We start from the raw sequence: 17,749 nt of genomic DNA, 5'->3' as shown, positions 1-17,749 counted from the left end.
GCTCATGCTGTGAAGAATGCGGTTGCTGCATGCGTTGAGGCGGCTGCCTCATAGCATGAGGTTCCTGCCTCAAGAGTTGCGTCTGCCTCAAGAGTTGAGGCTCTTGCCTCAAGAGTTGAGGTTCTTGCCTCAAGAGTTGAGGTTCTTGCCTCAAGATTTGAGGCTCTTGCCTCAAGAGTTGAGGTTCTTACCTCAAGAGTTGAGGTGGCTGCCGCAAGAGTTGAGGTTCTTTCCTCAAGAGTTGAGGTGGCTGCCGCAAGAGTTGAGGTTCTTTCCTCAAGAGTTGAGGTGCTTGCCTCGAGAGTTGAGGTTCTCGCCTCAAGAGTTGAGGTTCTCGCAACGCATGAGGCTCCTGCCTCAAGGGTAGAGGAGGTTGCTGCAAAGCATAAGGCTCCTGCCTCAAGTGTTGAGGAGGTTGCCGCATAGCAAGAGGCTCCTGCCTCAAGGAAAGTGGAGGTTGCTGCATAGCGCTGGTATCTGGCAACTCCCAAAGCGGCAGCTCACGCATGGAGGCAGGTTGAGGAACCTCAACATCATACGTCTGGCAGGGAGGTTGCTGCCTCAAGGATGGTGGAGGTAGCCGCAACGCAAGAGGTTGCTGCCTCGAGGATGGTGGACTGCGCAGAGGTGGAGGAGCGCTCGCAGGAGGAGGTGTGCTAACCTTCTCTGCCTGAAACTCCTGCATCAACACCGCAAGCTGAGACTGCATTGTCTGCAGCATAGACCACTAGAGTTTAAGAAAGACAACAACAAACGGAGCTACTGTCCGTTGAGACTGAGGGTCTAAAACAGCTGGTGCGGCAACAGACGGAGTTACTGCCTGTTGCGATACCACCTTGCCTCTCTGGGAGGTGTGCAGTTGTCGTACTGCAGCAAGTCCGAACTGACCCAGTGCTAATGGCACCACCTAGGAGTTGGACTTGCGCGGAAGGGACCGACTTGCACTTAAAAGCTGCAAGATTTGGTCCATGGTTTCTGCGAGAAACCTCTTCCGCAGACGAGGAATAAAAGGGCTCTCTCGTCTTTGTGTGGGTGGGGTGATCACGTCGGCAACGTGTGTAGATACACCCGAAACCACGGAGGGAAACGTCTGTTCGTCGATCAAGGCCTGCTGAACCCATAAGTCCTTCGACATTACTTCTCCCCTGGGCTTGGGAGCTTGTAAGAGGTCCCAGACTAGGCGAACAACTGGCACGAACAGACGAACCCTCGAACGCAACACTGTAACACTTTGCGCTTATCACTTTATCACTTTTGATTTTCTGTTTGCACTTATTTCACTGAACTCGAAACTTTCAGTGGTTTGTACCTGAAACACGCAATTCTATCCTTCATTAAAAGTTAGTAATTGCGAAAACAGAATTACAATGTAACAGAAAAATATAATGAAAGATAAATAATTCAGTGGCTGGAAAAGAGACTAAACACTAGATCAAATAAACTACGTTTAAAATCTCTCACCGCATAAAGCTTGAGAACAAGAATAAAACTCTAGAAACGTTTACCTTCTTCCCCTAAAGAGACTAGGGAGAAGAGCAAAAACGATAACAACGTTACTCGCTTGAACGAAACGTTTATCCTCCTCTCTCTCCCTCCGTCTCTATCTCTCTCTCTCTCTCTCTTGACTTAGAACCTGAGAGATGAGCCCAATTATATATATCGTTAAAACATATTATTGTTAAAGGAAAAAAACTGAAAGATTTCCCAAATAAAAAGTTCCTTTATTAGAATTAAAACCATTAAGCTAAGAAAGAATGAACAAAACGCTAGAATCGGTTTACTCTTACTGCAACGTGACACCGTGAATATTCTCTCTCTATCGTAACGATAGAGCGCAAGTTGAACGTTCTGAACGTCAACAACTGCAGAGACAAAACAAAACGTTAGTTCAACTTTGAAAACAGTACGAGACTATCAAAGAAATTCTTTCAAAAACATTAAAATAGCATAATATGTTAACAGGTAAAAACGAAATGACGGGCTCAATGTTAATTAACTTCGGTTCCAAGAAAAGACCGCCTACTATTAGGAAAGGTCGAAAATAAACAAATATAAAAATTAATTTTAATAAGTTTATAATAAAAGTAAGTTAATCGAAGAGGCCTATAAAAGGCGGAGAGATATAAAATAAATCTATAACTTTTGTTAAGCAAAATTAAGAAAGAGAGTCTATACTCTCTTCGACACCAACACTTCCGTCTAAGGGAAGGGTCGGCCATTTAAAAGTGAAAGAGAGTTCATACTCTCTTCGTCACCATAATTAATCAAATTAATTCCAAAAGCTAGCTAAGCTAATGATAAAACTTCCTGAATAGCGAAAGCTAAACTCTAGAGCAAATACATCACCAAATCGTGAGCAATAACTCCAAAATCAACAGCGTATCCATGTAGGTCTAGCCGGAGGCACGACAGAGGAAAAATTGAGGTGGTGTTGACAAGAAGTACTGGAGTACCTGACCACAGATGGCGCTGTGGTGTTCACCCCCACCTGTATAGCAATCGCTGGCGTATCCCGACCGTAGATTTCTGTCGGCAAGAGTTGACAGCTACACGATTATCGGGTAAGATTAATATTGAAAAATTCTAGACTCCACACTGGCCGTTTTTATGAAAGTACCGTCAATGTAGCGCACATGGAGGTCAGGTTTGCATAAGGGCCACACACACAGTATATTCAGAAGGACAGCGTCGCCATGGGGTCCCCTTTAGGCATTCTCTCTGCTAATTTTCATATGGGAGAACTGTAGTTGAGGAGAGTTTTTCAAAAAATCAGCAAACCTGATCTCTAAAGATGGAATTTCAAAGCAGTACTCCGTATATAAGCCCTTACAAACACATCCTGCATTACAGTTTACTCTTGATAATGAGCAGAAAACCTTCTCCCTGCTCGAAACCGGTTGATTCGAAGGATTTGTTATGCTTAAATCAGCGAATTTAAAATTTTTGTAAATAAGTGAATATTACTTTGTGCACACTGACATTGTGATAGTGTTTAACGGCAAAGACATACTTTATACTTATCATCTATACTTTTGTAATATGGAGTGATATCTTAAAGAAGAATTGTGAAGGAATATGGACTCCATCACCTTCCTCTGGAAAATGTCCCTATCCCAGGTACTGGCGGATTAGAGCAATGAAGAGAAAAAGATAATTAAAACAATACAAAAAGTCCATTACAAAATTAACGCCACTAAGGCAGCAATTACTTTTAATAAAACCAGTTTAAAGGTTTCTCATGAATACCAGGGACAAGGGACAGGACAATGCCTTATAATGGTTAACATTATTAACATTACTAACCAAGCTACAACCCTAGTTGAAAAATCAGTGAACATGTGCAGAACAAAAACCATTAAATCATTAGCTCAATTAATTATAGAAGTATGTGTAGAACAATGAACGCTGCACGAACACCATAGAAAATGAGATGGAAAGTCTCGTTTTCTGTGAGCCCGGTGGGGGTGTACGTAAGATAGCGGCCGCCTGTATGTATGAATACGGCCGTGTATGGACACTGCTTGTGGGTCAGGTTAGGTGGGAGAAGTTTAGGTTAGTTGTTGTCTACTTTCTATACACACAGGAGGAAATGGCTGCTGATATAAAAAAGCTCCGCAAGGTAAGTCCTAGCAAATAAAAACCCCAATGTTTTGACCGTGCTTCATTAGTATTACTCGGTAGTCAACCCACCATAACTAATAAATCATGGCTTTCCACCAGAAATCATTATCAAAAACGTTCAAAATACAGTACCTATAATAATGGTAATATTTCGATAGATTTCTAAAATATTCCGCTAGAGTCTAATGGTTTTTGCTTCGCTCGCTAAAGAAGAAAAACTTCAGGCTCCTATGTACTGGCAAGCGGTAATGCTGGGTGGGACTCTAATGAAATATTACCATAATTACACCGTGCACCCGTTCTTTTAAAGCCGTAAAAGATATTGTTTTCATTGTAAACATAAGATACTTTACAAGCAAAACTAGAATTTGCTATAAGAAATGGATGAGTGCTGGGTAGCTTAGTATTTTTCTCTATATGTTTTTCACTCCAAGTCCATTGTTTACATCTGAGAGACAAAAGGGAACTTTTTGCACATGCGTTGTTTCCCAGGGGTTTGGGGAGCTTTCTGTGCATTTACAATGACGTATTTGTCAGCTGTTTTCTTTAAACCAATTAACAATTTACAAGTACTTCTTCATAAGTTCCTGGATGTTGTTCTACAACAGCCATATCTTTTTCCCATCTACCCCTCCGGTTTCAACTTAACCACCATCACATAGACGTATCAAAGAGGGAACTTAAGGGAAGTACATCAATCTATTTTGAAATTTAGTGTATTTTCATTTATGTCGGCAATTGATTATGATGTAAATGCTCTCCGTTCAGTGTAGAGCTATTGTTACTCATGTGAAAATGTTATTTTCATTAGTAAAATAAATTTTTGAATATACTTACCCGATAATCATGTAGCTGTCAACTCTGTTGCCGACAGAAATCTACGGTCGGGATACGCCAGCGATCGCTATACAGGTGGGGGTGAACACCACAGCGCCATCTGTGGTCAGGTACTCTAGTACTTCTTGTCAACACCACCTCAATTTTTTCCTCGGTCCACTGGTTCTCTATGGGGAGGAAGGGTGGGTCAATTAAATCATGATTATCAGGTAAGTATATTCAAAAATTTATTTTACTAATGAAAATAACATTTTTCAATATTAATCTTACCCGATAATCATGTAGCTGATTCACACCCAGGGTGGTGGGTGGAGACCAGCATACATGTTAACACAGAAGCTAAGTATCCCGTATTTTATTTTATTAGTTATTCAAAAATAACATAAAATAAATAAGTACCTGGTAAGGAAGACGACTTGAACCATTACTCTGCCTTTATTAAGTACGTCTTTCTTACTGAGCGTAGCGGTCCTCTTAGGATGCTGAACGACTCTTAGATGCTGAAGTATAAAGGGCTGCAACCCATACTAAAGGACCTCATCACAACCTTTAACCTCGGCGCTTCTCAAGAAAGAATTGACCACCCGCCAAATCAACAAGGATGTGGAAGGCTTCTTAGCCGACCGTACAACCCATAAAAAGTATTCAAGAGAAAGGTTAAAAAGGTTATGGGATTATGGGAATGTAGTGGCTGAGCCCCCGCCTACTACTGCATTCGTTGCTACGAATGGTCCCAGGGTGAAGCAGTTCTCGTAAAGAGACTGGACATCTTTGAGATAGAATGATGCGAACACTGACTTGCTTCTCCAATAGGTTGCATCCATAACACTCTGCAGAGAACGGTTCTGTTTGAGGGCCACTGAAGTAGCCACAGCTCTCACTTCATGTGTCCTTACCTTCAGCAAAGCAAGGTCTTCTTCCTTCAGATGAGAATGTGCTTCCCTAATCAGGAGCCTGAATAGGTAAGAAACTGAGTTCTTAGACCTTGGAAGAGAAGGCTTCTTGATAGCCCACCATAAGGCTTCTGATTGTCCTCGTAAAGGTTATGACCTTTTTAGATAGTACCTAAGAGCTCTAACTGGGCAAAGTACTCTCTCCAGTTCGTCCCCCACCAAGTTGGACAGGCTTGGGATCTCGAACGACTTAGGCCAAGGACGTGAAGGAAGCTCGTTTTAGCAAAAAACCGAGCTGCAAGGAACATGTAGCCGTTTCAGATGTGAAAACTATGTTCCTGCTGAAGGCGTGGATCTCACTTACTCTTTTAGCTGTTGTCAAGCACACGAGGAAAAGTTTTTTTAATGTGAGGTCCTTAAAAGAGGCTGATTGGAGAGGTTCAAATCTTGATGACATAAGGAACCTTAGGACCACGTCTAGATTCCAGCCTGGAGTGGACAACCGACGTTCCTTTGAGGTCTTAAAAGACCTAAGGAGGTCCTGTAGATCTTTGTTGGTGGAAAGATCCAAGCCTCTGTGGCGGAAAACCGCTGCCAACATACTTCTGTAACCCTAAATCGTAGGAGCTGAAAGGGATCTTACGTTCCTTAGATGTAACAGGAAGTCAGAAATCTGGGTTACAGTGGTACTGGATGAGGAAACTGCATTGGCCTTGTACCAGCTTCGGAAGACTTCCCCTTTAGACTGATAGACTCTGAGAGTGGATGTCCTCCTTGCTCTGGCAATCGCTCTGGCTGCCTCCTTCGAAAAGCCCCTAGCTCTTGAGAGTCTTTCGAAAGACTGAAGGCAGTCAGACGAAGAGCGTGGAGGTTGGATGTGCCTTCTTACGTGAGGTAGACGTAGAAGGTCCACTCCTAGAGGAAGAGTCCTGGGAATGTCGACCAGCCATTGCAGTACCTCTATGAACCATTCTCTCGCGGGCCAGAGCGGAGCCAACCAACGTCAGCCGTGTCCCTTTGCGAGAGGCGAACTTCTGAAGTACCCTGTTGACAATCTTGAACGGCGGGAAAGCATACAGGTCGAGATGGGACCAATCCAGCAGAAAAGCATCCACGTGAACTGCTGCTGGGTCTGGAATCGGAGAACAATACAACGGGAGCCTCTAGGTTATCGAGGTAGCGAACAGATCTATGGTTGGCTGACCCCACAGGGCCCAAAGTCTGCTGCAAACATTCTTGTGAAGGGTCCACTCTGTGGGGATGACCTGACCCTTCTGGCTAAGGCGATCTGCCATGACATTCATATCGCCCTGAATGAACCTCGTTACCAGCGTGAGCTTTCGATCTTTTAACCAGATGAGGAGGTCCCTTGCGATCTAGAACAACTTCCACGAATGAGTCCCTCCCTGCTTGGAGATGTAAGCCAAGGCTGTGGTGTTGTCAGAGTCCACCTCCACCACCTTGTTAAGCTGGAGGGACTTGAAGTTTATCAAGGTCAGATGAACCGCCAACAGCTCCTTGCAATAGATGTGAAGTGTCCTTAGCTCCTGATTCCATGTTCCCGAGCATTCCTGTCCGTCCAAAGTCGCACCCCAGCCCGTGTCTGATGCGTCAGAGAAGAGACGGCGGTCGGGTTTCTGAACAGCCAAAGGTAGACTTCCTTGAGAAGAAAGCTGTTCTTTCACCACGTGAGAGTAGACCTCCTCTCTTCGGAAACAGGAACTGAGATCGTCTCTAGCGTCATGTCCTTATCCAGTGAGCCGCTAGATGATACTGAAGGGGGGGAGGTGGGGTCTCCCTAACTCGATGAACAGTGCCAGCGATGAAAGTGTCCCTGTTAGACTCATCCACTACCTGACTGAGCATCAGTTCCTTCTCAGCATGCTCTGGATGCAATCTAGGGCTTAGTATATCTTTGGGGCCGACGGAAAAGCCCGAAAAGCTCGACTCTGAAGATCCATACCCAGGTAGACAATGGTCTGGGATGGGACGAGCTGGGACTCCTCAAAATTGACCAGGAGGCCCAGTTCCTTGGTCAGATCCATAGTCCATCTGAGAATCTCCAGACAGCGACGACTTGTGGGAGCTCTTAAAAGCTAGTCGTCTGACGGAGCCGGACACAAGATCATGGTACTGCTGCACAGTCTGTGAACTGTCAACCATGGGGAAGCGAGGAAGTACAGTGACAACCCGAAGCTGTCTAGACTGTCTGGGTCGTACAGACAACTCCTTATCGGGTTGCTGAGGTTGCTGCACTGCGTCACAACAAGACACTTCTGCTGGTTGTTGAACGTCTTCCCAGTGACACACTGACTCCGTAAACAAAAAATCCTCTAACAAGGACTAAGCTTGGACTGCATGTCTTGCAACACAGCTCAAGGTCTATGGGAGCAGGTGTGGTAACAGACGGGGTTAGCGACTGAAGTGGAACCATTACCCTCCCTGGAAGCATGCTATGCTTAAATAAAAGTCCATAGGAAGCTAAGCAGCTAAAGGCTCCTCTCCAAATGACAGAGTCCTCAAGGGAAAATCAGAAGGAGGGAGAATAGCACTTTCTCATCTACAGGAACCATATCCGAGAAAAGCTAAGTTCTCTCAGTGAGGGTTTCACTGGTGCAAAAGCAGCAGACTAGAAGGCAACGTTATGAAACTGCTTGACAGTCTAGTGAGTTGGCAACAACCAAAGATGTGTGACTGAGAAGCATGCGGTAAGGTATGCAGAGCATGCTGTATGTAGAGCATGCTGTAAGGTAAGCAGAGCATGTTGCATGGCGTGCGGCTTATGCTGCATGGGATGAGGCTCATGCTGCATGGGATGAGGCTCATGCTGCATGGTATGAGACTCATGCTGCATGGGATGAGGCTCAAGCTGCAAGGGATGAGGCTTATGCCGCATGCGTTGAGGAGGATGCCGCATAGTATGAGGCTCCTGCCTCATGGGTTGAGGCGGTTGCCGCATAGCATGAGGCTTTTGCCTCATGGTTTGAGGAGGATGCCGCATAGCATGAGGCTCCTCATAAGCATGAGGCTGCCTCATGGGTAGAGGAGGATTTTTTAAAGAAATCTGAACCTGACACTAATCTAGCTGTCCGAGGATTTACCTGGTGAGACATCAGTCTCTTTACCAGCGAGTTTTACCAGATTTCCCCGGGCCACCACGTGACACAATTGGTAGTAATTCATTCAAATTACCCCTAATGAGTCAATATGGATAAATATCAACACAACATCGTGTTCAAATAGAAATAAATTTCTACCTCATACTTGGGATCGAACGCTAGCCCCTTCTAATGAAAGGCCAGGTCGAAACCAACCATGCCACGAGAGCCCATTCAAGAGTTGAGGTTCTTGCCTCAAGAGTGGAGGTGGCTGCCGCAAGAGTTGAGGTTGCTGCCTCAAGGATGGTGGAGGTTGCCGCAACGCAAGAGGTTGCTGCATAGCGCTGGTATCTGGCAACTCCCAATGCGGCAGCTCACGCGTGGAGGTAGGTTGAGGAACCTCAACATCATACTTCTGGCAGGGTGGACTGCGCAGAGGTGGAGTTGAGGTTGCTGCCTCGAGGATGGTGGAGGTTGTCGCACCGCAAGAGGTAGCTGCCTCGAGGATGGAGGAGGTAGTCGCAACGCATGAGGCTCCTACCTCAAGGGTAGAGGAGGTTGCTGCAAAGCATAAGGCTCCTGCCTCAAGTGTTGAGGAGGTTGCCGCGTGGCAAGAGGCTCCTGCCTCAAGGAAAGTGGAGGTTGCTGCACAGAGCTGGTATCTGGCAACTCCCAATGCGGCAGCTCACGCATGGAGGTAGCTTGAGGAACCTCAACATCATACGTCTGGCAGGCTGGACTGCGTAGAGGTGGAGGAGCGCTCGCAGGAGGAGGTGTGTTAACCTTCTCTGCCTGAAACTCCTGCATCAACACCGCAAGCTGAGACTGCATTGTCAGCAGCATAGACCACTAGAGTTTAAGAAAGACAACAACAAACGGAGCTACTGTCCGTTGAAACTGAGGGTCTAAAACAGCTGGTGCGGCAACAGACGGAGTTACTGTCTGTTGCGATACCACCTTGCCTCTCTGGGAGGTGTGCAGTTGTCGTACTGCAGCAAGTCCGAACTGACCCAGTGCTAATGGCACCACCTAGGAGTTGGACTTGCGCGGAAGGGACCGACTTGCACTTAAAAGCTGCAAGATTTGGTCCATGGTTTCTGCGAGAAACCTCTTCCGCAGACGAGGAATAAATGGGCTCTCTCGTCTTTGTGTGGGTGGGGTGATCACGTCGGCTACGTGAGTTGGTTACACCCGAAACCACGGAGGGAAACGTCTGTTCGTCGATCAAGGCCTGCTGAACCCATAAGTCCTTCGACATTACTTCTCCCCTGGGCTTGGGAGCTTGTAAGAGGTCCCAGACTAGGCGAACAACTGGCACGAACAGACGAACCCTCGAACGCAACACTGTAAAACTTTGCGCTTAGCACTTTATCACTTTTGATTTTCTGTTTGCACTTATTTCACTGAACTCGGAACTTTAAGTGGTTTGTACCTGAAACACGCAATTCTATCCTTCATTAAAAGTTAGTAATTGCGAAAACAGTATTACAATGTAACAGAAAAACATAATGAAAGATAAATAATTCAGTGGCTGGAAAAGAGATTAAACACTAGATCAAATAAACTACGTTTAAAATCTCTCACCGCATAAAGTCTGAGAACAAGAATAAAACTCTAGAAACGTTTACCTTCTTCCCTTAAGAGACTAGGGAGAAGAGCAAAAACGATAACAACGTTACCCGCTTGAACGAAACGTTTATCCTCCTCTCTCTCCCTCCGTCTCTATCTCTCTCTCTCTCTCTCTTGACTTAGCACCTGAGAGAAGAGCCCAATTATATATATCGTTAAAACATATTATTGTTAAAGGAAAAAAAACTGAAAGGTTTCCCAAATAAAAAGTTCCTTTATTAGAATAGAACCATTTAAGCTAAGAAAGAATGAACAAAACGCTAGAATCGGTTTACTCTTACTGCAACGTGACACCGTGATAGACTCTCTCTCTATCGTAACGATAGAGCGCAAGTTGAACGTTCTGAACGTCAACAACTGCAGAGAAAAAACAAAACGTTAGTTCAACTTTGAAAACAGTACAAGACTATCAAAGAAATTCTTTCAAAAACATTAAAATAGCATAATATGTTAACAGGTAAAAACGAAATGACGGGCTCAAAGTTAATTAACTTCGGTTCCAAGAAAAGACCGCCTACTATCAGGAAAGGTCGAATATAAACAAATATAAAAATTAATTTTAATAAGTTTATAATAAAAGGAAGTTAATCAAAGAGGCCTATAAAAGGCGGAGAGATATAAAATAAATCTATAACTTTGTTAAGCAAAATTGAGAGAGTCTATACTCTCTTCGACACCAACACTTCCGTCTAAGGGAAGGGTCGGCCATTTAAAAGTGAAAGAGTTCATACTCTCTTCGTACCAAAATTAAATAAAAAATTAAATCAAATTAATTCCAAAAACTTGCTAAGCTAATGATATAGCTTCCTGAATAGCGAAGGCTAAACTCTAGAGCAAATACATCACCAAATCGTGAGCAATAACTCCAGAATCAACAGCGTATCCATGTAGGTCTAGCCGGAGGCACGACAGAGGAAAAATTGAGGTGGTGTTGACAAGAAGTACTAGAGTACCTGACCACAGATGGCGCTGTGGTGTTCACCCCCACCTGTATAGCGATCGCTGGCGTATCCCGACCGTAGATTTCTGTCGGCAACAGAGTTGACAGCTACATGATTATCGGGTAAGATTAATATTGAAAATTAAAAAATAATAGCAAAATAATGCCCCAGAGTTCCGATTCTAACTTAATTTTTTGGGAAGACCAGCACATTTCTACTCCAAACCTTTAGTAAAGATTGCCAAAAAAAAAAGTGTCAATCATAAGGTAAGGAATTGTTTGTGATTTACTTTTTCGAAATGTAACAATTCATTTGATATTTACTTATAATTTGTGACCTGGGATCCATAGTGGTTGTGACCTGGGAAGGGGGGTCAGGTAGCGGTTGTGACCTGGGAAGGGGGGGTCAGGCTAGCGGTTGTGACATGGGAAGAGGGGTCCGGTTAGCGTTTGTGACCTGGGAAGGGGGTTCCAGGGGGCTTGGCCCCAGTTAGTTGTGACCTGTGAAGGAGGGTCCGGAGGGCCTGCCTCCAGCTAGGGGACTGTGACCTAGGGAACTACTAGGTTAGGTTAGGTGGGTTTGTAAGGTTCTGTACCCTTTTACAATTCTCAAAAGTGATAAATAATCACTTTTGGCCTATTTTCAGCCACTTACATGAACCATATCTTTCTAATTGGTTATCTTGTGCTTATTATACATTTTTTACCATCATTATTACTGCAAATAACTCGTTTATTACATTTCCCCATCCAAAAATACCCCAGTTTCCCACTGGGGTCCCCCATAATTGTCTTTATATAAGGGGGTCCAAAAACTCATGAACGGGTGGTTTGCCCCAATAATCATGGTCATATAAATGTATAAAACACAAGATAGCGAGTAAGAAAAATTTATGGTTCATGTATTCGGCTGGAAATTAAAGTATCGTATATTTACAATTTTTATTCAATGACACAGTCAGAAAGGCCTATCGGACCGCATCCAACACGTACTCTAGTCTAAACCTATTTGTGACGTACCGAGGCCTATTTGATATAATTTACAAAAAATGTCAACTAGAATAAAAGAACAGGAACTTTCTGCTTACATAAATACTACTTATAACATATAATTGGACTAATTATGATGAATTTGAGTATATTTACCTATGGAGACACAGCTATGGGGTCTTAGATTGGGATGTATGTACGATGGGGGTCACCTGTATATATGATAAAGGCCACTTTATTTTCAACTTTATCGGAAACTTGTATAGAATAAAGACTGTTCAGAATGTTATAAGTACCCTGGGTAAGTACTTACTATGCCGATATACAGAGATTTTGAAAACCATCTAATTTGGCATGAAATTTATAAGTCGAACGAGCTCTGTACCTAGGTTACGAATAAACCCGCAAGCTCAACCTGAAATAATGTAAGTACAGCCCTCTCCGTTTCGGGTTTGTGTGATCGCGGCCACATGCATGCCTGATGTCGGCCGATTAAGAATATGCTTGTGTGTATGAGTGATTGCGGCCACATGTATGCATGATGTCGGCCGATTAAGAATACGCTTGTGTGTATGAGTGATAGCGGCCACATGTATGTATGATGACGGCCAATTAAGAATAGGCAAATGTCCCTGTTTAGGTTTAAGAATAAGAATACGGCAATGTACGGGGGTCACAGGGGGGCTTAGCTCCCCCCCCGTTAAGGAGAGACACGTCTTGTAGGTAAGGTTAGGAGGGCCCATTCAAGTTAGGCAGCTTTCTATTCTAGGGTTTTTGCAGAACATTCTTTTGAAGTACAACGGCCACGTCTTACGAAAGTTTAGAAAACGGGAAGAAATTCCAGTTTTCTGTGCCCGCGCGAGGACCTGGCCGCTGATCTACAAAGGCTCCGACAAATCTCTTGATTGGATATGCTCGGCCAGATCCTTATCTCTAAGGTGCCTGTTATTTGGATAATGCTTTAATTATAACTCACCAATCAGGCATTAGAATATACTTGAAATAAACTTATGAATAAAAACCAAAGTTAAGTGTTTCAGGGTCCAGGTTCCCGGTTCCTCGTTGCTCTCTCCAAAACATGGTCCTGTAAACAGACGCCAAAATTATCAGTAACCAGAGACGCATCCCAAGTTATCTTACCTTATTCAGATTCACTTTTTCTTTCACAAATATCCCCAGAAACGCCAAGTTCAGTTTATATATTACACAATTTCACAACGGTGTTGGCTCTTCCCCTAAAGAAATGGCTTATTTTGAGGCACTATCTAATTCGAGTCTTGTCACTATTCGTAAGCGTTCTCAACTTCAAGCAGCGTTGCCAACTTGCCAGCTGGGTTAGTTTAAAAATCCCTAAAAATCATGGTAAAAAATCCCCAAAATAACACAAAAATCCCCATTTCCACAAATATTCTTTTTTCATCATGTAGGCTTTGCTAATATAAAAATTACTCACTATAATTCATGTAATTACAAGTAAACTAATTGCAACAATATGAAGGTTAACACATCTTTGTTTCTTCTTCATAGAAATTAGTACAGAATACCCCCCATCAGACATGCAAAATCCCCAAATCTAGGTATAAATTCCCATATATGGCAACACTGACTTAAAGGTTCCTCGTTGCTCTCTCCAAAACATTGAATTGTGGGCATACTACTAGATGAAGCATATTATGTGCAAAAAAAGTGCTGCCATCTGCAGAAAATTCATTATTATTCGTTTACCTCCTACACAGACAGCTTCACCGATTGCATACTTTTACTTCTAACTTCAATTACCTTTTCTAATATACCCAGACAACCTCTTTAGTTGGTGTTTCTAAATTTCCTATTTTTATGTTATTTCTAAATTTTCTTAACAGCTAAACATATGCTTGGTAGTATCCTGTGCCTCCCCACACAACACACAAAGCCTATCATTATTATTCCTGTTTCGTATAATCTTTTTTTTTTAATTCTAGCATATTCAACCTTGTTTTCCTAACTATTACTGCCTGCCCCCCCCCCCCCTCTCTCTCTCTCTCTCTCTCTCTCTCTCTCTCTCTCTCTCTCTCTCTCTCTCTCTCTCATTACATATCTTTGTGCAGGCCTACGTAAATTTTTGAGATTATGAAATTATAAAACACAAATAATGGAAAATTTTATTTACCTTAAATTGAAATCATTCTAAATACAGATACTGTGAAAATGTTACAATATGATGAATAGTTTCAAATACTACCAGAGTTTGTATCCTTATTTTTCATGAATTAAATCTTCCAAATAAACTAATAATCAGGTTTTTAAATCAATAAAAATAACCCTTTAAGTAACCCAAGAAATTAATAGTGAAGAAGGTAAGACAAAGTCAACCGTGACGGGGAGCCCTTGTAAATATTTGCTATAGAGTTACTAACATATTTAGTCGTACTCAGAGTGTTAACAAAACCTTGTATTTCACATCGTTATATGTCTAAACGGCAAGTTTCCTGTCTATTATAATGTCTAATGAATGAATTAAATCCAAATTATCTATAGAATATATAACCTAGAAATAAAAGTGTAGCTTACCTCAATCCAGGTCTCCTTCTCATGTTTACATGTCACTCAAAGAATGTTATTTTAGAAAGGGACTTCATTTTCAATCACAGAATGATGTAAATGACTTATTATTTTATGATCTAAAGTATTGATATCGTGTCTAATAAAAAATGAATGAACTTGATGGTGTATAGCAGTATCTCTTTTTTATTTATATCAGTTCTATAGATTTGCCTGAATATTGTAATGGACCCCATTAGAATGTGAAGGTTTTTGATCAGCGGGAAAATTGAAGGTATTATTGTACTGTAATCCATAATAGTCTGAATTGCAATAAAGTAGTAAAAGAGTACATAGTTTATGCGTTTGATTAGTAATAATATGTTATTTTCATTAGTAAAATAAATTTTTGAATATACTTACCCGATAATCATGTAGCTGTCAACTCTGTTGCCGACAGAAATCTACGGTCGGGATACGCCAGCGATCGCTATACAGGTGGGGGTGAACACAACAGCGCCATCTGTGGTCAGGTACTTCAGTACTTCTTGTCAACACCACCTCAATTTTTTCCTCGGTCCACTGGTTCTCTATGGGGAGGAAGGGTGGGTCAATTAAATCATGATTATTGGGTAAGTATATTCAAAAATTTATTTTACTAATGAAAATAACATTTTTCAATATTAATCTTACCCGATAATCATGTAGCTGATTCACACCCAGGGTGGTGGGTGGAGACCAGCATACATGTTAACAAAGAAGCTAAGTATCCCGTATTTTATTTTATTAGTTATTCAAAAATAACATAAAATAAATAAGTACCTGGTAAGGAAGACGACTTGAACCATTACTCTGCCTTTATTAAGTACGTCTTTCTTACTGAGCGTAGCGGTCCTCTTAGGATGCTGAACGACTCTTAGGTGCTGAAGTATAAAGGGCTGCAACCCATACTAAAGGACCTCATCACAACCTTTAACCTCGGCGCTTCTCAAGAAAGAATTGACCACCCGCCAAATCAACAAGGATGTGGAAGGCTTCTTAGCCGACCGTACAACCCATAAAAAGTATTCAAGAGAAAGGTTAAAAGGGTTATGGGATTACGGGAATGTAGTGGCTGAGCCCCCGCCTACTACTGCATTCGTTGCTACGAATGGTCCCAGGGTGTAGCAGTTCTCGTAAAGAGACTGGACATCTTTGAGATAGAATGATGCGAACACTGACTTGCTTCTCCAATAGGTTGCATCCATAACACTCTGCAGAGAACGGTTCTGTTTGAAGGCCACTGAAGTAGCCACAGCTCTCACTTCATGTGTCCTTACCTTCAGCAAAGCAAGGTCTTCTTCCTTCAGATGAGAATGTGCTTCCCTAATCAGGAGCCTGAATAGGTAAGAAACTGAGTTCTTAGACCTTGGAAGAGAAGGCTTCTTGATATCACACCATAAGGCTTCTGATTGTCCTCGTAAAGGTTATGACCTTTTTAGATAGTACCTAAGAGCTCTAACTGGGCAAAGTACTCTCTCCAGTTCGTCCCCCACCAAGTTGGACAGGCTTGGGATCTCGAACGACTTAGGCCAAGGAAGTGAAGGAAGCTCGTTTAGCAAAAAACCGAGCAGCAAGGAACATGTAGCCGTTTCAGATGTGAAAACTATGTTCCTGCTGAAGGCGTGGATCTCACTTACTCTTTTAGCTGTTGTCAAGCACACGAGGAAAAGAGTTTTTAATGTGAGGTCCTTAAAAGAGGCTGATTGGAGAGGTTCAAATCTTGATGACATAAGGAACCTTAGGACCACGTCTAGATTCCAGCCTGGAGTGGACAACCGACGTTCCTTTGAGGTCTCAAAAGACCTAAGGAGGTCCTGTAGATCTTTGTTGGTGGAAAGATCCAAGCCTGTGAGGCGGAAAACCGCTGCCAACATACTTCTGTAACCCTTAATCGTAGGAGCTGAAAGGGATCTTACGTTCCTTAGATGTAACAGGAAGTCAGCAATCTGGGTTACAGTGGTACTGGTTGAGGAAACTGCATTGGCCTTGTACCAGCTTCGGAAGACTTCCCCTTTAGACTGATAGACTCTGAGAGTGGATGTCCTCCTTGCTCTGGCAATCGCTCTGGCTGCCTCCTTCTAAAAGCCCCTAGCCCTTGAGAGTTTTTCGAAAGTCTGAAGGCAGTCAGACGAAGAGCGTGGAGGTTTGGGTGTACCTTCTTTACGTGAGGTAGACGTAGAAGGTCCACTCCTAGAGGAAGAGTCCTGGGAATGTCGACCAGCCATTGCAGTACCTCTATGAACCATTCTCTCGCGGGCCAGAGCGGAGCCAACCAACGTCAGCTGTGTCCCTTTGTGAGAGGCGAACTTCTGAAGTACCCTGTTGACAATCTTGAACGGCGGGAATGCATACAGGTCGAGATGGGACCAATCCAGCAGAAAAGCATCCACGTGAACTGCTGCTGGGTCTGGAATCGGAGAACAATACAACGGGAGCCTCTAGGTTATCGAGGTAGCGAACAGATCTATGGTTGGCTGACCCCACAGGGCCCAAAGTCTGCTGCAAACATTCTTGTGAAGGGTCCACTCTGTGGGGATGACCTGACCCTTCCGGCTAAGGCGATCTGCCATGACATTCATATCGCCCTGAATGAACCTCGTTACCAGCGTGAGCTTTCGATCTTTTGACCAGATGAGGAGGTCCCTTGCGATCTAGAACAACTTCTACGAATGAGTCCCTCCCTGCTTGGAGATGTAAGCCAAGGCTGTGGTGTTGTCAGAGTCCACCTCCACCACCTTGTTAAGCTGGAGGGACTTGAAGTTTATCAAGGCCAGATGAACCGCCAACAGCTCCTTGCAATAGATGTGAAGTGTCCTTAGCTCCTGATTCCATGTTCCCGAGCATTCCTGTCCGTCCAAAGTCGCACCCCAGCCCGTGTCTGATGCGTCAGAGAAGAGACGGCGGTCGGGTTTCTGAACAGCCAAAGGTAGACTTCCTTGAGAAGAAAGCTGTTCTTTCACCACGTGAGAGTAGACCTCCTCTCTTCGGAAACAGGAACTGAGACCGTCTCTAGCGTCATGTCCTTTATCCAGTGAGCCGCTAGATGATACTGAAGGGGGAGGAGGTGGCGTCTCCCTAACTCGATGAACAGGGCCAGCGATGAAAGTGTCTCTGTTAGACTCATCCACTACCTGACTGAGCATCGGTTCCTTATCAGCATGCTCTGGATGCATTCTAGG

The 17,749-nt window shown here is 43.4% G+C and overlaps 2 protein-coding genes across 2 annotated transcripts in view; both read right to left on the bottom strand.

Moving 5' to 3' along the window:
- The window catches only part of LOC137635329 (zinc finger protein ZFP2-like), a 56,468-nt gene extending 43,120 nt beyond the window's left edge, over positions 1 to 13,348 (bottom strand). The window contains exon 1 of the mRNA XM_068367796.1: positions 13,149 to 13,348. The gene's annotated coding sequence lies outside the window, so the exon portion shown is untranslated. The remainder of the gene's footprint in view (positions 1 to 13,148) is intronic.
- Positions 1 to 17,749, bottom strand: part of LOC137635326 (zinc finger protein 665-like) — a 58,444-nt gene that overhangs the window by 34,678 nt on the left and 6,017 nt on the right. The window lies entirely within an intron of this gene.

The sequence above is a fragment of the Palaemon carinicauda genome, unplaced genomic scaffold, assembly GCF_036898095.1.
Source record: "Palaemon carinicauda isolate YSFRI2023 unplaced genomic scaffold, ASM3689809v2 scaffold114, whole genome shotgun sequence".
In the NCBI taxonomy this organism is placed as follows: Eukaryota; Metazoa; Arthropoda; class Malacostraca; order Decapoda; family Palaemonidae; genus Palaemon; species Palaemon carinicauda.
This window is presented reverse-complemented; position numbering and strand designations above follow the sequence as displayed.